The sequence below is a fragment of the Fukomys damarensis genome, unplaced genomic scaffold (genome assembly GCF_012274545.1).
Source record: "Fukomys damarensis isolate Sample0158 unplaced genomic scaffold, DMR_v1.0_HiC HiC_scaffold_10, whole genome shotgun sequence".
Lineage (NCBI taxonomy): Eukaryota > Metazoa > Chordata > Mammalia > Rodentia > Bathyergidae > Fukomys > Fukomys damarensis.
The window spans coordinates 38,875,036-38,895,229 of NW_022900922.1; the positions used below are offsets into that span (position 1 = coordinate 38,875,036).

Sequence of the window (20,194 nt, forward strand, 5' to 3'; positions counted from 1 at the left end):
GCGGAGTCGGCTGCGTCCCTGGGGCGAAGACCGCAGAGTAGGCACAGCTTTCCAAGGCCGCCAGCTGGAAGGGGCCCGGCCCTCACTAGGGGTGCTCGGGACGGTTCGTGTCCAGGGCCTTCCGGCCGTGCAGAGCCACTGACCCCGCGGCCCCTGGTGCCTCTGAGGCGTCTGGTTCTGGATTCATCCCCAGCCGGATCAAGGTTCTGAGGTCCTACAGAAGTAAAGATAGGTAGAAAGGAGACAAGTAAAATTATAAGTGAAAATTGTGCCTTTAAGAAGACCGCAACTTCCTGGGCCCAGTCGAAGTCACTCGCGGTGGTCCATTTCCACACTCTCTTGGTTAATTTATTAATTTAGGCTCCTTTTCTTCCCAACCCATCAAGCCCGAAATTCCTTAAGTATACTGCAAGTCCAAACGTTGGTTAATTCAGAAAGTAAAGAGCAGGAACCTGATCCTATGATATAGGAACAGGCTGAGGGAATTCAAAGTCTTATATTACACATCTTAAAAAACAAACCAGCCAACGAAAAAACAAATACGAGGCCCATACCTGTAAGATGGTCCACTACTCTTGGGAAGGGGGTTACATCTTCCATAGGTGCCCACCACTCAAGAGACATTAAACATTTCCAGTTCCAGGAAATACTCTCCAGGGTGTACTGAAAAAATTCTGCCTGATACTGACCAGTCCTTTCCCTGACAGGAGCCAGGGAACCTGCAGACTTGTGAGTCTAGATTCCTTACCCGGCTTTGGGAACCTTTCAGGATCGTGTCCAGTGACAGTTCCATGTGTGGCATAGTGGACAGGCCTGGGTGAGTCCTGCTTCCACCAAGCACCAAGGAAAGTCGGGTCTCTGGCTGGGCAGGAACCACTTAGGATGCCGTGGAGCGTGACTGGCCAGACGTTTCCACGGAGACATTCAAAGACAAACTCCATGGGTACAAACACCAACGGTCTCAGAATGTTCCCTGACTGCTGTTCTTAACGTGGACTGCACTGCAGAACTCATCAGCTGGGAAGTTTAAAAACGATGCTTTGCTGAGTGGAAATATCTACATGTGAAAGCGGAACTTTTACCATCTGTATACTAGAAACACATCAAGGAAATTCTCCTTATGTGCCAGGGAGTAGAGAACTTTTTTAAAATTTCAAAAGCACTAACAATAATGTAAAAGAGATGAATTTACTTACATTAAAATCAAGAATATGTAAAATATTCACAAAAATATAGAGATAACAGGATATGTTTGAATTATCTAAAACTAGTGAGGGCTTTATGTATAAATATCTATTGTAACAAGAAACCGAGAAAAATCTACCAGGTCAAAAGGAAATGGGCGAAGGATAGAACAGGAAATTAGGGAAGAGAAATATGTACAGACTAACAAACATTGTACAGACGATTAGTCATTGCAGAAATAAGGAGTAAAAAGAGATCATTTTATTCCTATTACACTGGCAACATTTAAAGCTGAATCGATTATTGCAGGACTAGTGAATTAAGAAACCTAGTGTCCTGCTGGGGAGTTTAATTCCAGAGTTCTAGTTCAAATAGAGCACACGCATGTTCTGCAAGAGCTGCTCTGCTTCTATGAGTCTGTGACTTTTACCCAGCCCTCTCCCCTGACTCAAATCTTAGACACATACAAAACACACATCAGAGGAGGTTAACCACAACTAAAGGGTTTATTGCTATGGGAATTGTTGTTTAGAGGGGAAAGATACTGGACGTAAAAGTATGTGAAATAGCTATTTTTAGACATTTTCCTGATGTCATTGCAGGGCTGTGATCTCTAAGAAACGGGAAATAAATGAGAATCTACAATATGTTAACTATCGTGCAGGGCTGTTAGGCCTCAGCACAGCGAGGAGGAATTCACACAGAGCTAGGCAGTGCCACTGAATTAAGGACACAGGAAATAACTCCAATACCTTCCATAAAGTCACATGTTTTTAAAGAAAATTATAGTGTTTGAACTTTGACAGTATGGACAGAAAGGAGCAGAAGGTAGCATGAAATGAAAAGAGGTCTTTCGTACCTCCCATCCCTCAGATTACTGAGGGAAGGAAGTATGCTAAGAGAAAGGCTCAGCTTCAAGTAACTGGAAGAGTCTTCTTTTTTTGTTTTGTTTTGTTTTTGTTTATTTGTTTTGCTGGAAGAGTCTTTTTGAAGGGATAGATGACCCAGAGCGGCACTGAGATTCCAGAGGGCAGAGCCAGTGGGCCCTGCAGAACCAGCCACACACTGAAGCCTAACCTAGGGACAGAGCTGCCATAATCGCTGTGCATCTCCAGTGTGATTCAGTGGCAGAGGTTACATTTTGCCTCCTGGGTGTAGAAGTCTGAATTAAGAAGAGTCTTCACCATCTACACTTTAGGTAATGTCATCCTGGACGTGGAGGTGATATTAGAAAGGAACTGGACATGGTGAGGAAGCTTTTATTTTACATGTGGAAGAGGCAAAAACCATCAAGGCCAAAAGTCAGAGAAAAAGGTGATAAAATCCCTGTTACCTACTGAATGAACAGACAGAATGAGAGCTTATAAGAGGCTGAGATATGATGAAATCTCAGTGAGGTCCCTTTCTACTGGCCAGCGCAGGTCACCTGGGGTGGTGTCCTTGAAGTTTAAATGTGTTCTTCTCCAACCCCTGTGTTAATTTGGCAGGGAGAATAGTTTCTGATTCCTACTGAGGCCCAGGTGGCTCTTTCTGTCATATTCTAAAGAGAACCCTGAAATAAACAGTGACAGAAGGAATGACATTTCATAAAATGATATATTACCAAGGGATAATGTATCTAGGGCTTCATGGCTTAGATGGTTAAAGCACCTGTCTAGCAAACAAAAGGTCCTGGGTTCAAGTTCCAGCAAGGCCTTTTCATTCCTTTATTTTTTAGGTACCAGGGATCAAACTTGGGACCTTGTGCTTTGCAAGGCAAGTGGTGGAAGCACTGAGCTAAATTCCAGCTAGCAAGGCCTTTTTACTGGTTAATTCCTTGGATTTATACCTAACCTGATAGGACAAGGTGTGTGGACATGTGCAAAAGTGGCAAAATGAGATCCTCTGTTTAACTGGCTTTGTGTATGCTTACCCACGCATCACAGCAGGTCCACTAGACCCATACCATTACAGAATTTGTGAAAAAGGTTTTCTTTTGATTTTTCTGGTAGAAGTAGCCACTTCAGTAAACTGGCACTTGAAAAACCAGATTTGCAAGTTCTGGAGGAGGTCAAAAGTGAATCATCATATTACTCATGCATGGATGGTGAAGATGATTCATTAAGGAAAAATATATATTTTTGTAACAGAAGAGTAGTGTTGGTGTATGGCAATGACTTTGATGTTGGCATGTGAGACAAAATTCCTGCGACAGTAAAGTGGAACAAGGATTGACTGATACAGACATAGGGAATGCAGACCCATGATTTAGATGACAAAGAAAAGAATAATATGAGTGCATATTTGACTAGTCGAAATGTTACATTTGCTAACAGAGCACAAGTTGACCAACATAGGAACTGTATGAATGAAACAAAGCAGAAATTCCAAATGAAAAGTAGCAATTTCAAAGCAGAGAACTGTATAGTACAATCTTTGGATTTCAGAAAGACTTACATTGGCCTCATATATGACAAAGAAATAAATACAAATTGGTGAGGCAGGAAATGGGATAAAATAAAATTTATTAGAAAATAAAATTTTAAAAAACTGGTACTGCTGATGTCATCATTGCACCATGTTGGAAATACTGATAGGGAAACCTTGACAAAAGGGAAGCCCAAGATGGAAACAAAGCCAAAGCCGGAGTAGATGTTGTTGAGTTATGCAGTGACTATGATGTCACTCAAAACACAAAGCACTGCCATTTGGTTGTGCTTTATTCAATCCTAAGCATGTGTGGCATAAATAGTTTGATAGTTTACAAAGAAAATAACAAGCACAAAATACCACGGATAAATTTTTTCAGAGGATTGGGATTGGATCTCATAAGAGATCATTTACAGCCAAGGAAAAACAAAATGTTTCTGCCCAGGGAACAATACAAAAAAAATTTGTGGAGCACACTGGTGAGCTGACAGGTAAACAGGCAGGTGCAGCATCACAAAGACTTACTGATCAAGAAGTGCTGTACAATAAGACAGGCCCTTGCCTTGCCTCCATTTTTTTCCCCCACAGGATGTTTTGTTTGGAAATGAAAGTTTGTGTTGCTGGGCTCCAGCCCAATGTATCAAAATGGCTTGTGATTGTTTGAACTGTGTGAACTTTCAGGAATGTTTTGTTAAGCTCTGCGCCCTCCCAAGAAAGTTCTGTTAAGCTATGCACCTCTCAGAAATGTTCTGTAACATCACCTCTGCTTCAGGAATGTTCTGTAACTCTTCCTCCCCTTCATTGAGCATGCTCACCTATGTAGATCCCTATGTAAGGAGGCTCTCATTTCTGATAGAGAGCTCAGACTCCTCTGAGCCCACCCAGGACTTTCAAGTGTAATAAAAGTTTTTTTCCCACCTCTTCAACTAGCCACGGGATTCTCGAGTCTTGAATTACAAGAGCTGGGACCCAGAGCTGCCACACTGAGCTGTAAGCTCAGGTGTGCCTTCTGAGCTGTGGACCTTGGCTGCAACTCTGAGTTGTAACACTTAACTATAGAACTGAGCTTCTCTGTTCTGCCACAATACTACTACAACGACAACAGGAAAACTAAAAAGATGTCAACTGGGTCCTACAAGGAAGGACAGGAAAACATACATGCTATCAGTGTATGCAATACTTGTGCATGGAACATGCAGTTGTCATGTGTGAAGACTGACTTGGGTGTGGCAACTGAAGCAGTTTATTTTCATCATGGAGTATGTCTATTGTATTTCCATTGTAGTTCATGCAGGAATTTACTTCTGACGTTATCTTTTAGGTTTTTCTAAGCAAGTATACAGCTGATGTGAAAATGTTGATGTCTAAACACACAATGCATATTAAGAATTTAATAGTTCATTTTATTGATATTTCATGTACCTGTGAGCTACACAGTGTATAGGAACTTCCTGACAGAACAGCAAGACCAGTGAGATGTTAAACAAGGCCAGGGAAGCAAAATACATGTGTTGTTGGTCTAAGTGGTATACGTGTATGGAATATGTTGGTGTCATGAGTTCAGACTGCCTTAGCTGTGATAATTCAAGTAAAGATTACTTTTTTTTGGAAAGTGCTGTTGGTAGATTCCTTGTAGTTCATATAAGAATTTATTTGTGTTGTCTTTTTTTAGACTTTGTACACACAAAAAAATTGATGTTGAAAATTTTGATGCTATTTTACAAACTCAGTAAATATTAACAATTCAATATTTATTTTTGTAATACTTTTTACTGTTAAGTATTCATTGTTTAATATAATAAAACTCGTTATTATTAAAATTAATAATTCATCTATAGAAGTGTTGTAAAGAATAAACATGGGTCTCATTGACACACGTTTATATGCGGGGCTAAGGAAGCACTTAGACCTCTAGTGTTGGGGACACTTTGTAGTGATGGAAAAGAGCAAAAATTAGGATTAGAAATTAGCTATGGAGCTGAAGTGTGGCTCAGTGGTAGTGTGAGGCCCGGGCTGGGGCAAATTCCCAAAGAATTGGCAAAGTCTGTGACAGAGGCCCTCATACAAGATTGAACTGTAACTTTCTACATCTTCCTACTTCACACATTTCCTAAGAACAAGCGTCGTTTAACATTTCTGCTTTTAATACAATTCACAAAAAAGGCAAGAAGGATCCTGAGCTCTGGAACACCCCCGAAGGGACTGCAAGGAGTCAGGCGGGGCCGAGGAGGCCGGGCCGGGCTAAGGTTGGTGACCACAGCGCGGACTGACGATCAGGCTGAGGTCCCGCCAGCTTACCGAGCGCGGTTGCCCGGCTGCTGCTCGCGCGTGGGGATCTCAGCTCCGCGCTCCTCCTCCCCGAGCTGGGCTAAGGGACGGCGAGAACAGAGACGCGCTGCGGGAAGCAGCCGGGAGGAGGTGCTCATTCACTGTTCTTTAGGGTGCAGGAAGACGCTCCTTGTTTAAAAAGAGAGAGAGAGGAAAAAAAAAAAAAGAATTTCAAGCCTTCAATGGCTGAGCTCGACCTGGGGGACTCGGCCTCGGGGACGCGCGGTTAGCTGTCAGGTCCGGAAGGGCGACTGTTTACTCACAGCCGGGACTGGAACCGCGCCTTAAATCAAAAGTGGTGATGGTCGACGACTGCAAAAGCCTTGGCAAATAAAGGTGGTGCAGGGGAATGGTGGGCTTGAGGGGAATCCACAAGAGTGCCCTGGCCTGGGACTGCGCCTCCGGGTGTCCAGGGAGGCATGCGCGTCGTCCAAAACAAAAGTGTTTCCGCCCGGTTTCGAACCGGGGACCTTTCGCGTGTGAGGCGAACGTGATAACCACTACACTACGGAAACTACTTCTTGGAATACTTTTTTGTAGCTGGCCTAGCAAAGGCTTTCGTGTTCGCCAGCGCGGGTTCCAAGAACCTACGGTTATAGCTCTGCCTGTGAGAGCTGCTGAATGCGGGCCTGCAATTGCACTTTTTAATTTCAAAAATTAAAACAAAACAAAACAAAAAACTCCTGTCTCGCAAGCGCAAGGGCCTGAGTTCGATCCCCGGTACAAAATTTTAAAAAATTGTTTGCGGTACCGGAGATAGAACCCACGGCCTTCCCACTGAGCTGCATCCCCATAGCATTTTAAAATCGATTCCAGGCATGCCCGGTTTAGGAGGCATCACCTCCTGCAGCGGCTGAGGGCTTGATTTCTAGGAGCCTCACTCTACACACACGCCCTTTCAGAATCTGGGACTTGGCGGGTGGCAGACAGCTCACATCCGCTTGCAGCCGCAGCTGCCCTCCCGCTCGAGTCGTCCGCGCGGTGCAGGGATCTGCAGAGTTCACGCGGCGCACGTGAAGCTCCCACCGCGGTCCGCAGACGCCCGCGGACCCTAAAGTCTACTGCCGGCTGAGCTAGGAATGAAAGATTCTTCCCACTGTCTACAGGCTCAGTGAAAGGGCCTTCACTATAAATCTTATCATGGTGTAATGTTGACAGTATCGATACTACTTTTTCTTCCCCACATAGGAGGCCAATGGCATGTCTTTCTGAAATCCAAAGATTGTGCTATACATTTGTCTATTGTGAACGTGCAACAATTTTTCAGGAATTTCTGCTTTGTTCTTGAGAATAGTTCCTGTGCTGGTTGACTGGTGTTCTTTTAGCAAATGTAACATCAATGGGTAACTAGCAGATGATGTTGGTGGCTTCGGGTTACAGAGGTTGCCATAGTTTGGACGTTCGCTGAAATTTAATTGCCACAATGAGGTCCTTTAGAGGCAGCACTTTCGGGGGTGATGAGGCCATGAGGGGTGGAGTCTGAGTTGTCACAGGAGAGACCTGGGCTCCTGGATGCCACACCAGATCTGCAGTGGTCGTATTCCTGGCCCAGACCTGCAAACTCCACAGGTCCGATGGGAATTCTGGGAACGCCGCAGCGAGAGGGATGAGGCCGGGAGCCTGTCCCTGTCCCTATACCTGACCTGATTCTGGTCCTATCCCTGGCCCTAATCCCATCCCTGTCTCCAAACATCCTCTTGCTCCACTCCCAGAGCAGCCCTTCGCTGTACTGTAATCTGGACTTCCATCTGAACCACTTCCGGCCCCAGCTCCCGGCCCCACTAGGGCTGGGCCATGGCCTGCAGGGACCCGCAGGAGCTTGGTGCACGTCCTGCACCCCCTCAGCCCCGCGCACACCCGCGTCCAGGGTCCTCGACTCGGGCCAAGGCTAGCGGAGGGGACAATGTGACAGGAACCTGGCACCGTCACCATCAGCTTCTGGCGCCAATGCTCTGGTCACACGCTGCTGGGGCAGACCCAGAGATCCAAGATGCTCATTCTCTTTCGGGCTCGCCGCGGAGACGTGATACTCGGAATCAGAGGGAGAAAAAGCAGAAGGTAAAGAATGTGTTTCCGCCCGGTTTCGAACCGGGGACCTTTCGCGTGTTAGGCGAACGTGATAACCACTACACTACGGAAACCAATAGTTACACCCTTGTTTTCTCTTCCTATAGTTGAGTTCGAGGCCAAATCATAAGTCTGGGCGTGAATTTCCCATTTACCTTTGGGATTTAAATATGAAAACACAAGAATCTGGGTGAATTGATGGAAACGATATACCTGTCTGTATTTTTTAGCACAATAAAATGCCATTCTCAGTAGTTAATTATAACATGAACACAGGTACGAAATTAATGCGGAAAATCAGTGTTAGTACTCATAAATCCATAAAGTAATTTTAAAACATATTTGTTGTCTTTAAGTGTTTCGCATTATTTAAGTATGTTTCCCATTAACATTTAAGCATTAACATTTAAGTATGTTTCCCATTATTTTATACCTTTGTAAGTACAGATTAATTTTCAAATTTATATTTGTTTTAGGGTATAGTTTTGTGCAACAAATAACCACAATGACAATCCAATCCAGAGGAATGCTTACCAAAAGTAGAGTCTTCTACTCCCTAGAAGAGGAAGAAATTAATAAATATGGTTAATCAATATCTTATTAGCAGGAAGACAGGACAGGGTAAAATACTGAACATAAAAGAATATTACATCAGAAGATAAACTATGGAAAATTTAGATTCAAAACAGGCAAAATTTTTCAATAAATGAAAGACCTCAGCCTTTAAATGTATCTATCTATCTATCTATCTATCTATCTATCTATCTATCTATCTATGGTACTGGGGATTGAACCCAGAACCTTTTCACTGAGCTACATACCCAGTCCTTCTTTTTTTTTTTTTTTAAACAGGGTCTTGTTAAGTCCCTAAATCACCCAGGCTGGGCTGGAGCTTGAGCTCCTCCTGCTTCAGCCTCCCAGTGCTGGGATGACAGGCAAGTGCCACTGTGACCAGTTTATTCTATATTTAAATGCCAATAATTCCAGGTGTGGTGGCACACACTGGTGATCCCAGCACTCAGGAGGCTGAGGCAGGAGGATCGCTGCTAGTTCTAGGTCAGTTTGGACTATATAGCAAAATTCCTTTTAAAAAAGGCCGCCAGTAATTACAATATGAAGAAAACATCCTGCAGCCTAAATAATCAGTTTAATTATAAAATATTAGTTATACGCTTTAAAATGTGCTGAAGTGACCCCTCCCCATAGATTCATGGATTGCAGGTTAAAGAGCAGGGCCTGACCAGACATCCTCCCTTGGGAGGCCTCACCTGTCAGAGTCGCACCTGGGCCTGCTGAAGTCCTTCCTGGGACTGGAATGGCTCCTGAGTGTACCTGCCCTGCACCTGGAGGCCCTCGAGTGGCCCCGGGTCCACCAGTCTGTGTGCCCAAGTGTCCTCACATGCCCAAGTGCAGATGAGGTGAGGCCCTGCAGACCCATGCAGGTCCCTGGCACCAGGCAGGCACAGCAGCTGACATCATGGGTGGGTAGGAGCCACTTGGGCTCCCAGCCTGGGCATCTGACAGCATCCAGCACAGCAGAGAGCAGAGGCTGCTGCTCCCTCAGATCCAAACCCAGGGCCTTCCTGGGGTGCAGACTAGGGCGCGACCCCACCCACAAACTCTGCTTTGCCCCCTCTGCCACCTATAGGCTCAGAGCTCATGTGCTCTGCAGCCTTGGGACCTTCCTTTCTCCTTCCTTTTTGTCCTGCTCTTATTGATCATGAAAATTGCACACATTTCTGGGGTGCCCTGCAAGTCCGGATGTACTGTGCATTGTACAGTTCCACGGCAGGATGCAGCCAAGCTTTCTGCATGAGGTCGCCTCATGGTGTGGATTTCCTGTCTTCCTGCCTTCCGATATTCTGACATCAGCAGGACTCCACTGTCTCCACCAGCAGAGTATTCAACCCATTTCCTTGCAAGTGCTGAGCAAGAAGGCCTGCAGCAGGTGGAGAAGTGGGGAGAGAAGGTTTGGTGTCCTAGGCTACCCTGTCTCAGCTCTCAGGAAAGTAGCCTGGGCTCTCCACAAGGCTGTGCATGCAGCAGAGAAAGGACAGGAGGTGACTTCGATATCCGCTTCTAGGGGAGCTGCACTGAGGGCAGGAACAGGTCAGAAGGCCAGAGCCTGTGCCACATAACTCTGCACAAGCTAAGTGTTCTCCCTCCCATGAGTGTGGGGACAGAGTGCTTCCTGCCTGCTGATGGGCTGCTGGCTGTGGGGAGCCATCCAAGGAAAGTCTGTGCTGTCTGGCTGGTGAGTGAGGACCAGACCAGCAATAGCAGCAGCAGCAATGATCTGTAAAATATTGTCAAGATGAACCATAAGCAATATGCCAGGTGCCAGACCCTGTGTGGCCCTGGGGAGCTCTGGAGGAAAAAGAACCTGGCTACACAGTCCTCACTCTTGGGAAGGAAAACTGACAGTAAATAATGCTAGGGTCAAAAAGTGGGGTGGCAGTGGCTGCATCTAAGGCCCTTTCTCCTCCTCCACCAGAGGACAGAGTCTCCAGGGTTCCTTGGCGCCAAGCTATATGGGTACAGTTCTGGTCTTTCCCGCTGCTCATTGTGTGTGGGGCTGAGGCAAGCTACTGGCTTCCCTGTGATTTTCCCTGTGTGGAAAGGGCCTGCCTCTGTCACGAACTCATCTCTGCAGTGTTTCCAACAGTGCCTGACAGACAGCTATGTGGTGACTTTTATTTTTAGGTCTGTTTTTTTCAAACCTTTTTAGTCAAGACTTGTCCTTGCCCCTGAGGTTTACATTTGAGCAGGTTCAGGCTCAGAGCCAGCAAGGGGCACTGTCATTCACAGCCACTGTGCTGTGTGAGGTAGCTCTTCAGCTCCTGCTTGGTATGAAAAGAAGAAGATCATGGGGAATAACTGTCACAGTGTGCAACTGTGGCAGCTCAGAGGATGAAAAGATTACTCGGAGACGGGACTGGGTCCAAACATGGAGAGGCCCAGAAGGAGGAAGTCTTCAGAAAGCAGTGCTGATCCAAGAACTCTGGCCTTTATTTACCTCACAAGAAGCAGTTGTGTCAAGGAACGAGGAGGCCTGCTACATGACCTTTTTCAAGTTGATCTGAGCAATTTATCAGGCAGGGGGAAGGACAAAGGCTGAACCTACCAGCTTCTCTAATCTTTAACGTACATTCTGGTACTTACCTGCTTTTGCCCCACCTGCCTTTCCCTGATCTTTAACCCTGCATTGCAGAGCATCCGCACTTTTGTGCCGTATGCCCCTTCATAATCAGTGTTCCTCTGGCCAAGCAGATAACCTCAGAGATCCCTCACCCTCAGCAGCCTGGGCCATCATCAGGGCTTCCTTCCCTTACTCACCAGCCACTAAAGCTTTCATCAGTGATGAAGATGTCTTCACTCTGTAAGTGTAGAGGAGGACATTTACGCCCAGTGTTAATGTTGTGAGTATGGCTGATTTTGTTTTGCAAATAAACTGAAAATAAATTCAGTGTTCAGTATCACTTATTGCCTTTTCTCTTTTTCTTTAGAGATTGAAACGTTTGGGTTGAGAGAGATAATAAAACAAGAAACAGGAAAACCAGGCATTTGTCCCAAATGTAATGGTCAATATGCCTTCCTGCAGAAACCATCAGTGTGAAAAGAGGTGATTGTCCTCATCATCATCCTTAGCTGTCACCAATCTCCATCTCCAACCCTCTCCCCGCTACCGACCGTAGGGCAGCAAACACGGGATTTCACGAGGAGATACAGGTTCTCTGAAAGGTGGGAGCAGGTTCGGCGATGACAGTCAGACAAAAGCACTCAACACCGAGGTGAAGTTTGCCAATGCTGCTGCAATTTTATTTCTAACTCTAGGTGTTTATATACTAGTTTCAAGGGCACACCTCAAGAGTGATTTCAGGCACAGGCAGGCATGAGAAAGATAGACAATAGTACTGTAAAAACTAAGACCACAAGGTCAAGTTAAGACCACACCTATATACCACCACAAAAGCTAAGACCATTAAGTCAAGGTAAGACCACACCTATACGCAGTCAGAAGGGGAAGTTTGTAAAACAAAGGACTGGCTTCAGCATGTCACCTTCAGGATCACCTTCAGGACTTCACAGTCCGGGGCTCAGGGTCAGCACTTTGGCCGCCCGTCCTCTTGTGCCCCAACACCTCCCCATCTCTAGGAACATCTAATTGTTCCTGACCTTTCCTGGGCCCAGAATACAATTCTACAGATAATGAACAAATAGTAATAAAGACAAAATAGAACAGAATTATAGATGAACCCAATGTCCCCAAACTGCAGGCAGAGAGGCCAGCTATTCTCTTCACGGCTGACTTCGCATGCGGTGTGTGCCAAGGACTTCCAGGAGGCTTAACCCCGTGGGGACGATACCTCGGGTCTGGTTTCTGCCAGGTGAGCGGCATTGTCACGCAGACTCCACTGGAGTGGTCGTGGCACCTCCCCAAAGGACACAGCACTGAGCACTGTAGGGATGCCTCATTTCATCGCTCCTGAACTTAACAGGTGCTTCTGGTCCGCACCTTCAAAAGAAATCATTCTGTCCAAGCATGGTAAACAGGGAAGTGTTATTCCCCAGGGACTTCCACTACACTACTTGTAAAATCTTAAAGTGTTTTTCATGGCTCTGTCTTCCCTTGCTAATAAGAGAAAACTGAATTCTGCTCCCCAGCATGCTTCCATCTGGACAAGGATAGGCTCCAGTTGTTCCTGGGAAAGAACCAGCTCCTCTGTGTGTGCACAAAGTCCACATCTGCTGTGTTCCCTGAGTCCAAGGGAGGATGCGCCTCTCCCTGGTTTCCCTGAGGATAGGTGAACTGGCCACCAGCCTCACAAGTGAGCCTTTGTGAGGTTCCAGGAAACATTCACAAGAAGGCAGCAAGCCCAGCTGACACTGCTAGCCTGGAGATGTCAGCCGCAGTACAGATTTTCAAATGCCCATTGTTGGGTCTTGACAGCATCATACAGAGCCTTCAGGGAAATTAAAAAAATATCTTTGTCTTCTAAAATTAGAAAAAAAAATGATTAACAGGAGAGCACAATAGCCGATTCATATTTCCTCCCCTTCTCAGTGTTGTAAGCCATGGTTCTTCATGGACAGGACTCAGTTTCCTCCACCTGTGAATCTCTCTGCCCACCCTCACTCACCTCTCCCTGCCACCTGCCCAGGCACTGCTCATTGTCCTGGTCCCAACTGCTTTGTCTGCAGACTGCTAGGCTCTCCAGAGTGTGGCTCCTCCTCCACAGAAATCCAAAACCATGTGAATGCAAATCTGCTTCAGCTCTGCAGTCCTCACTGCACACAGGACGATACCTGCCCTGTGTCGCTAGTCCCTGCCCCACCAGTCCCTTTGCAGCCATCAGGTCCTGCTGTCCTTCTTGTCTGCCTCAGCACAGGCTTTGCCCTTAGTCACATTTACCTCTTCTGTTGTCATATGGCACATTCATGTGAAGGCGACTTCACATTTTGCGTCTTAGTCTCAGGTGTTCCTCTATTTCCTATGGGAAGAAAACCTTTCTTTACCACTTGTAAGTGTGGAGGAGAGCACTTGTATCAGATTAGGTCAAGTTTCCAGCGTGTGTCTGTGTGAGTGCATGCACAAGTGTGCTGATTTCCTTCCTTTTTTATTGTAAAATACACACAACAGAGTGGCACGTAGCAGAGAGGCGTCACAGAGGAGAAACAGTTCACTGCACACAGAAGACAGCAAAAGCAACGAGGGAACCAAGAAGCAACCTTGGTGGCTTTTTTCTGCCCCTTTAATACTCTATACAGGCTATTGTGACTAGAGCAGGGCCAAACCAATCAGTGGGCTGATTTAGTAATCACCCACCCTAATCCCAGTCTCACTCACTCTACACCCAACCACCTCAGAAACAGTCCCACCTATGATTACATGAGGTTTTAGGGGGACATCTAGACACAAGCCATAACATCAGCATATCTATTTTAATTATAGAATTCAGAAGCATTAAATAGATTTACATTTTTGTGCAACCATGACCGCAAGCCATCTCTGGGAATCTTTAATCATCCCTACACTGAGATGTATGCCTATGACATAATAACCCCTGGCCCACAAGTTCTGTGAATTCACATACTATGCACTTAAGAGTTTTCTCAAGCTGTTTCATTATTAAAAAAAGTAACACTTTCCCTTGGAGGACTGAACAAAGCTGGCCCTGTCTGGGGCTCCACAGTCTCACAGACACAGGCTGCTCAAGAAGCCATGTGTCCAAGCACAACCTCGGGCCAGGTAGCAAGGCAAACCTGCTGTTGCCATCCAACACAGAGTGTCTTGTCACATCCAGCCCTGTGCACCAAGAGGACAACTGGGACAATGCACTGGGAGATGGCCAGACCCGGCTTGGCAGCTGGACACTGCAGGACCTTTGCCCAGCCCCAGGGCCAGCAGGAGCCCTCACTGCTGTGGACACATTGGGGTGACCAGCCTGCCTGGGCAGCACCCTGCCTCAGCCACCACCGCGACTGCCCCCTCCTCGGGAGCCCCGATGCCATTTGAACAGGTCAAGGCCCAGCGTTTGTCACCAAAGCCAGCAGCTATGGGCAGGAGATCACATCTTCGGAGGGGCCTCCGTGTGTCCTGCCACCCCCAGACAGGAAGCACAGTACAGAGCTTCAACAATCGCTGAGGAAAGACAGCAGCGAGGGGCGCCCTCAAAGAACCGAACAAGCACAGACTCCGCGTCTAGGGAGGACCCTCCGGCCTCTGAATCCGGCCAGTCCCGGCCGCCCCGCCCTGGGCCCTCTGTCAGAGCCGCGCGCTGACAGGGCCACCGCAGGGCTCCGTAGGCTGCGGCCCACGGGGTGGGCAGACAGGCGATGGAGAGGTGGAGACCGCGGGGACCGGGCCTGGATTTCCCGGGATGCAGGCAGAGGCCTTCACGTCTCTTACTCCGCGGCCACCGACTGCTCTCCCGCCAATGGAGGCGCGGGCTGCCTGGTGCGCATGCGCACGCAGACACCTTGCTGCGCTGACCCCAGGAGACGCGGCCGCTGTCCCCCGCCGGGTCACGGACCCTTGTGTGGCAACTTGGCCCTGACACCTGGCCTAGAAGCTTCCACCGGAGGGCGCCGGGCTGCACCGACCCGGGGAGGGATCTGGGTAGGAAAAAGGCGGGGAGAAAGAGGGGATCGCCGGAAGCACAGGGCAGTGAGACAGTTGATGTTCCTCATGACAAAGCAGAAAGCGAGCGTGCTGAACCGGTAGCAGAGTGGCGCAGCGGAAGCGTGCTGGGCCCATAACCCAGAGGTCGATGGATCGAAACCATCCTCTGCTAGTCTCTATTTTGTGGCTGCTAGACTTCACTTTTAGAGAAGTTTCCGGAATTTTTCTTTTCCTTTCCTGTAAATTCCTCTTCACCCACTTCGAAGAGGGCAGCTTCACTGGGAAGAGTTGACAATCCCGCCTTACAGCCAGCAAATTAGCCTGCCCCACTGAGTAGAATATACACGGACGCAGAACGGAGCGTCATAGATTCTTCCACCCTGGAGGCTTCTGCTTGAGTCTTGGCCAACATCCGCGGGCCATGTGTCTGTCGCTGTGGGGCCTCCCGCTGGCTTTGCCCCTGTGTTGCTTCCTATACTCCTGCATTACTGAATTCAGTTCCGGTTCCTGCCCACGAATTCTGGGCGAATTCTCCTGTACAGCACGCTGTGGTACCTTGGCTGGAGAGACCCTTTCAACCTCTCTCCATACTGGGAGCCCAATAAGAAAAGCACTAAGCCAATGGTAGAGAACATGGGAATACTTTAATATAGTGCTTTGTGTACCTGAATTCCACGGAGAAGCTCAGAAGGAAAATGGAAGTCTAACAGACAAGTTTGCAAAAAAGTTAGGAGAACATTACTAATCAGAATACTTTTTAATGAGTGTCTATAGTTTGATAAGAAAATATAAACTCCCCTAAGCAACGGGGATTTACAGTACAAAATAGCAAAAGAAAGCACGTTCATAAAAATGTGCATGAGATGGAACTGTTTTATTCTTTTACTTTGCTGTTGAAGATAACCTTGTTTGGAAGTTTCTGAGGCTTTTTACACCTTATTTTGCCCACTTACCCCTTAAAAACATTTAAACTAACTTTAAGTTCCAGAACAGGAACTTAATTGGTTGCTATTGATTAGTGGGGAAAAAGATGGATATTACAGTATTTTTTTCCAAGAAAAGAAAATACAAAAGCTATGCTTTACCTGTTTTTCTTTCTGAAAAGGAAACATAACAAAGATAAGCCAGAAAATATTGAAGCTAGTTATCTAAAAAGATGATATCAGTTTTGAGTATAAAAGAGGGGTATGGGAAGCACAGTTCTCTGAGTATACTTTTTACTATATCTTTAGTTTTTTGGTTTGTTTTGTTCTTCAGACGGGCAGGCCTTCAACTCACTATATAGACCAGGCTGGCCTCGAACTCATAGGTGATCCCCCTGCCTCAGCCTCAGGAGTGTTCAAACTTAACTTTACAGGCTTGTGCCACCACACCTGGCTTTGTTTTTAACTTTTGAAGACACATGAATGTTCTATATTTTCAAAAATTATTGTTAAATTGACAAAAAACTACTGAAAGCAAACTAAAGCAAGGGAACCCAGTTCTACTCCACACCTTCAATACATGAAGAAACCCACCATTTGTGCTCAGAGCATAGCACAGTGCATTTCATGCTAGGTCAAGGGGTGTGGGTGGGGCTGAAGGAGACTTGCAAACAAATGTCTGCTTCTTTTTAGTGGATTTTTTTGATAATAGATGGACAAAGCAATTCTGAAACTATGGCAGGGGCCGTCTAGGGCAGAGCCAGTGAGGAAATCTGCTGCTGTGGTTGGAGCTCCAGGTCTCTGTATGGAAGGGAGGGTATAAATACAGGACAGGTGAATGCAGGGAAGAAGCCCACAGAGGCAGGGTGGCCTTGGAGCTTGAGAGCTCCACAGTGTGTACGTGCGAGCAGGCAGGTAGCCGCACATGCTGACGGCATTAGGGTTGCACACAGGTGTATTTACTAGGTCCTTCCATCAAAAAAAACCAAGAAGCAGGTGTCATAGGAGCAGTGATCACACCAAGTGTGCCAGCATTGGTGCTGCTCCTCATGGGAAGGAGCAGGTGTCTCAGATTTAGGGCTGGGTGAGTTCAATGCCAGGCAGTCAGGAAGTGGCTGTTATGCCAGAAAGTCAAGAAGACCTAGCAAGCTCACCTGCTAAGCACGGGCTAAACTGAAAGCTAATATAGTTAAAGGCTATAATGAATTCTAAGCCAGAATTCCAGGGTCAATGATGCCAGAGACCCCTGCAGTCAGGTTCCAGTCCCCACCTGCCAACTGTGACACAGGCCTGAGAAATAAATACACGAGGAGACAGAACTAAGAGACAGAAAGTGGGGCCAGGACGACCAATACTGGTGCAACTGACACAGGTGCTGGCCAGGCCCAGACACTGACTCTTATTGGAATCAGTTGGGGTAAAGGCAATGGGTGGTTTCTATGGAAATTAATTTAAACAAGTCTCATAAAGGACAAGACAAAGCATTCTCAAGTTAGGAACAGAATAGACAAAATACGTGGTTGCATTTAGAAAACTGTCCCTTATTTTATTTATTTATTTTTTTTGGTACTGGGGATGGAACTTAGATGCTTGGGCTTACAAGCAGCAGCTAGAACCACTGAGCTAAATCCCCAGCGCCTAGAACACTGTCCTTCCAATCAGGTTTTAGTTGTGGGAATGGAATTTGGGCCCGAGTTATTACCTTGAAACTTAGGCTTCAGTGGGAATCACTTCCATAAGCAAGCCAGTTGTGAGGTTGACCCTTCACAGCCTGCTTTGGGCATAATCGATATTATAGTCCTCTGCACAATGACAGATATTTAAGTATGAGGAGAGGGTGGGCTCTTGACCAAAGCAGATCTGTGAGTGCAGCCTGCTGGTCAGAGCAGCTCGGTGTCCACCTTCCTTCTCACACTGACAGCTGCCCAGCTCCACACCCCACTCCCCACCCACCACGTGGTGAGCTCCATTGTGATCCACAACCCTTCCCTGTGAGCTATTCATATCTCCAGCCTCTCCAGCCCTCTCACATTCATAAGCAAGGCTTAGGGTTTGTGCAGTGGACTCCTCGTCTTCTTTTAAGGCTCCCAGTGCAGGGTCTGTCCCAAGGCTGAGCTCTTCTGCAGGCTTTGATGAGCGATCCAGTGCCTGGGTCAGGACGTGAGCCAGAAACCCTTTCTGGGAAGGAGGCCTCAATCGACCTGTGATTTGCACCTGAGCCCAAGTTTGACCTTTTGTCTCCAGCCTGTCTGCTCTTGTCCTCAAACCATCCTCCTTCTGCCTGTGTGTCCCCTGAAAGAGGAGGACCTGATTTTGAAGAAGGGATGGAATTCATCTTGGAGAAAAACGGTCCAGGTGTCTGTGTTCCTGGCTCTGGAGGAAGAGCCCACACTTCATGCCCTCAGCTGTGCTCCTCAGCTGCTAATGGCAGAAGTCTCCTCTCACTTCTGCTCAGCGCTGGAAGGAGTTGTCCAGCATCTGTGGCCATGGTGGATCTTGAGACCTCACACACACAGGACCGTGCTAGGTCACCAGTGCTACCAAGGGCTGACAAAGAGCTCATCCTCCAGCGCTCATCTCACTCGCTTCTAGCATAAGCTCCCTCCTGGTTGCCTGTCCCTCCCCTGCCAATGGGAAGCTGGGGAGGGCCTGCGAGGTCTCTGCCAAGCTGTTGCAGGCCAAAGCGCAGGGCACACTATCTTGCGAGCGCTACCTTTGGGAATCAGCTTCAACTTCCTCAGGGACAGATTTCATCTTTGGTGTTGGAAGACTTTCACATACCAAACATCTGGAACAAACGAAGCCCTTTGTGATCTAGTGTTGTTATTTTCTGGATCTTGCCAAAGCCTGCCATTTCACCAAAGGGTTTTCATGAACTTAGTGCTAGCATCCTTACTGTAGGAAATGGTTGGGGACAGGAGCCCAGCTCCTGGGATTTCTCTACTTCATATTTGTGAGATGGAAATCACAAAATGAAATATTGCATCTCCAACATCCTTCTTTTTATCTGCTTATTCTCCTGGGCCCAAAAATGTCAAATACATTTTCCCTCTGGGAACACATTCTAGCTCACTAAGGCATAATAAAAGAAGTGTGGTCAGAAGACAGCATCACCATACGTATGCAGCGAGAAGCAGATAAACTCTAAGAATGGATAAAGTGCACACAGACAGCTAGTATTTCAGTTCAGTAGGCAAAGGTGAATTTGAAACAAAAAGTCAAATTCCAGATAAACTAGTGATTTAATACAAAATGTAAGTTGGAAGAAAACATACTCATCTGGAAACTTCTGCATAATAAAAGCAATTAAAGCTTGATAAAATATGCTTCAGGGAGTGCCTTCAAAAATAAAAATATGTGTGCTCGCTTCAGCAGCACATATATAAAAATTAAAAATACACACCAGATTTCCATAGTTTCACGGGAAAAAAAAAAAACACTTGAAATATAGAAATTCAGGAGCCTGACCCTGGGCTGAGGTAGGTGCTGTGTTCTGTCTCAGCATTGCTTGAATCAAGAACAATGTCTTCAAACTGTTTACTTAGAAACTCTACAAACTATTACACTTTTGCGTTCTCACATACTTTTTTCCAATGGTCTTTTAAAATGTCTTAATAAGTTTAAATTGCTCCAAAGAATATATTTGTCAGCCTATGATAACATTTGAACATTAGAAAACATTTGAACTCACAATGAATTGTCTATTGGGATCCAGAAATAATATGACACCTTTTACAAATAAACTTCGATAGTTTTAACATTTGAAAAATATTCATGAACCCTTTTCTTTCTTTCAAGGGTATTACTATTCCATATCTGCATGTAATTTTACCCCAATGTGTTACATGTTTACGCTTAAAGGCTGTGATTGGCTAGCCTGGGTGTAAAAATGAAACATTACTTTTCGTTATGACCAGTATTTGTATTTTAAGTGCTTTTCTTCTAATTTGAGCTGGTTTTGAACTTAATATGCAGTAGTATATAATACATAAAAGATGACTGTGTAATTTTTGATAAGTTCTTGTATAGCTTAAGAAAAACACTATTTTGCTGGAAATGTAGAGAAAGGGGCAGGCAGGCATTCCTTCTTTGCTTCCAATTTGGTGTGTAGGTGAGCAGATAGACTACTTGTTATTACTATTTATTATTACTGACAGGC

General features: G+C 46.2%; 3 non-coding genes across 3 annotated transcripts; 1 reads left to right on the plus strand and 2 right to left on the minus strand.

Moving 5' to 3' along the window:
- Window positions 1-6,364: 6,364 nt before the first annotated feature.
- Window positions 6,365-6,437, minus strand: Trnav-cac. Its single transcript has one exon. It is a non-coding gene; the product is annotated as a tRNA-Val (tRNA).
- Window positions 6,438-7,990: 1,553 nt separating this feature from the next.
- Window positions 7,991-8,063, minus strand: Trnav-aac. Its single transcript has one exon. It is a non-coding gene; the product is annotated as a tRNA-Val (tRNA).
- Window positions 8,064-15,212: 7,149 nt separating this feature from the next.
- Window positions 15,213-15,284, plus strand: Trnam-cau. The gene has a single exon. It is a non-coding gene; the product is annotated as a tRNA-Met (tRNA).
- The last annotated feature ends 4,910 nt before the right edge of the window (window positions 15,285-20,194 follow it).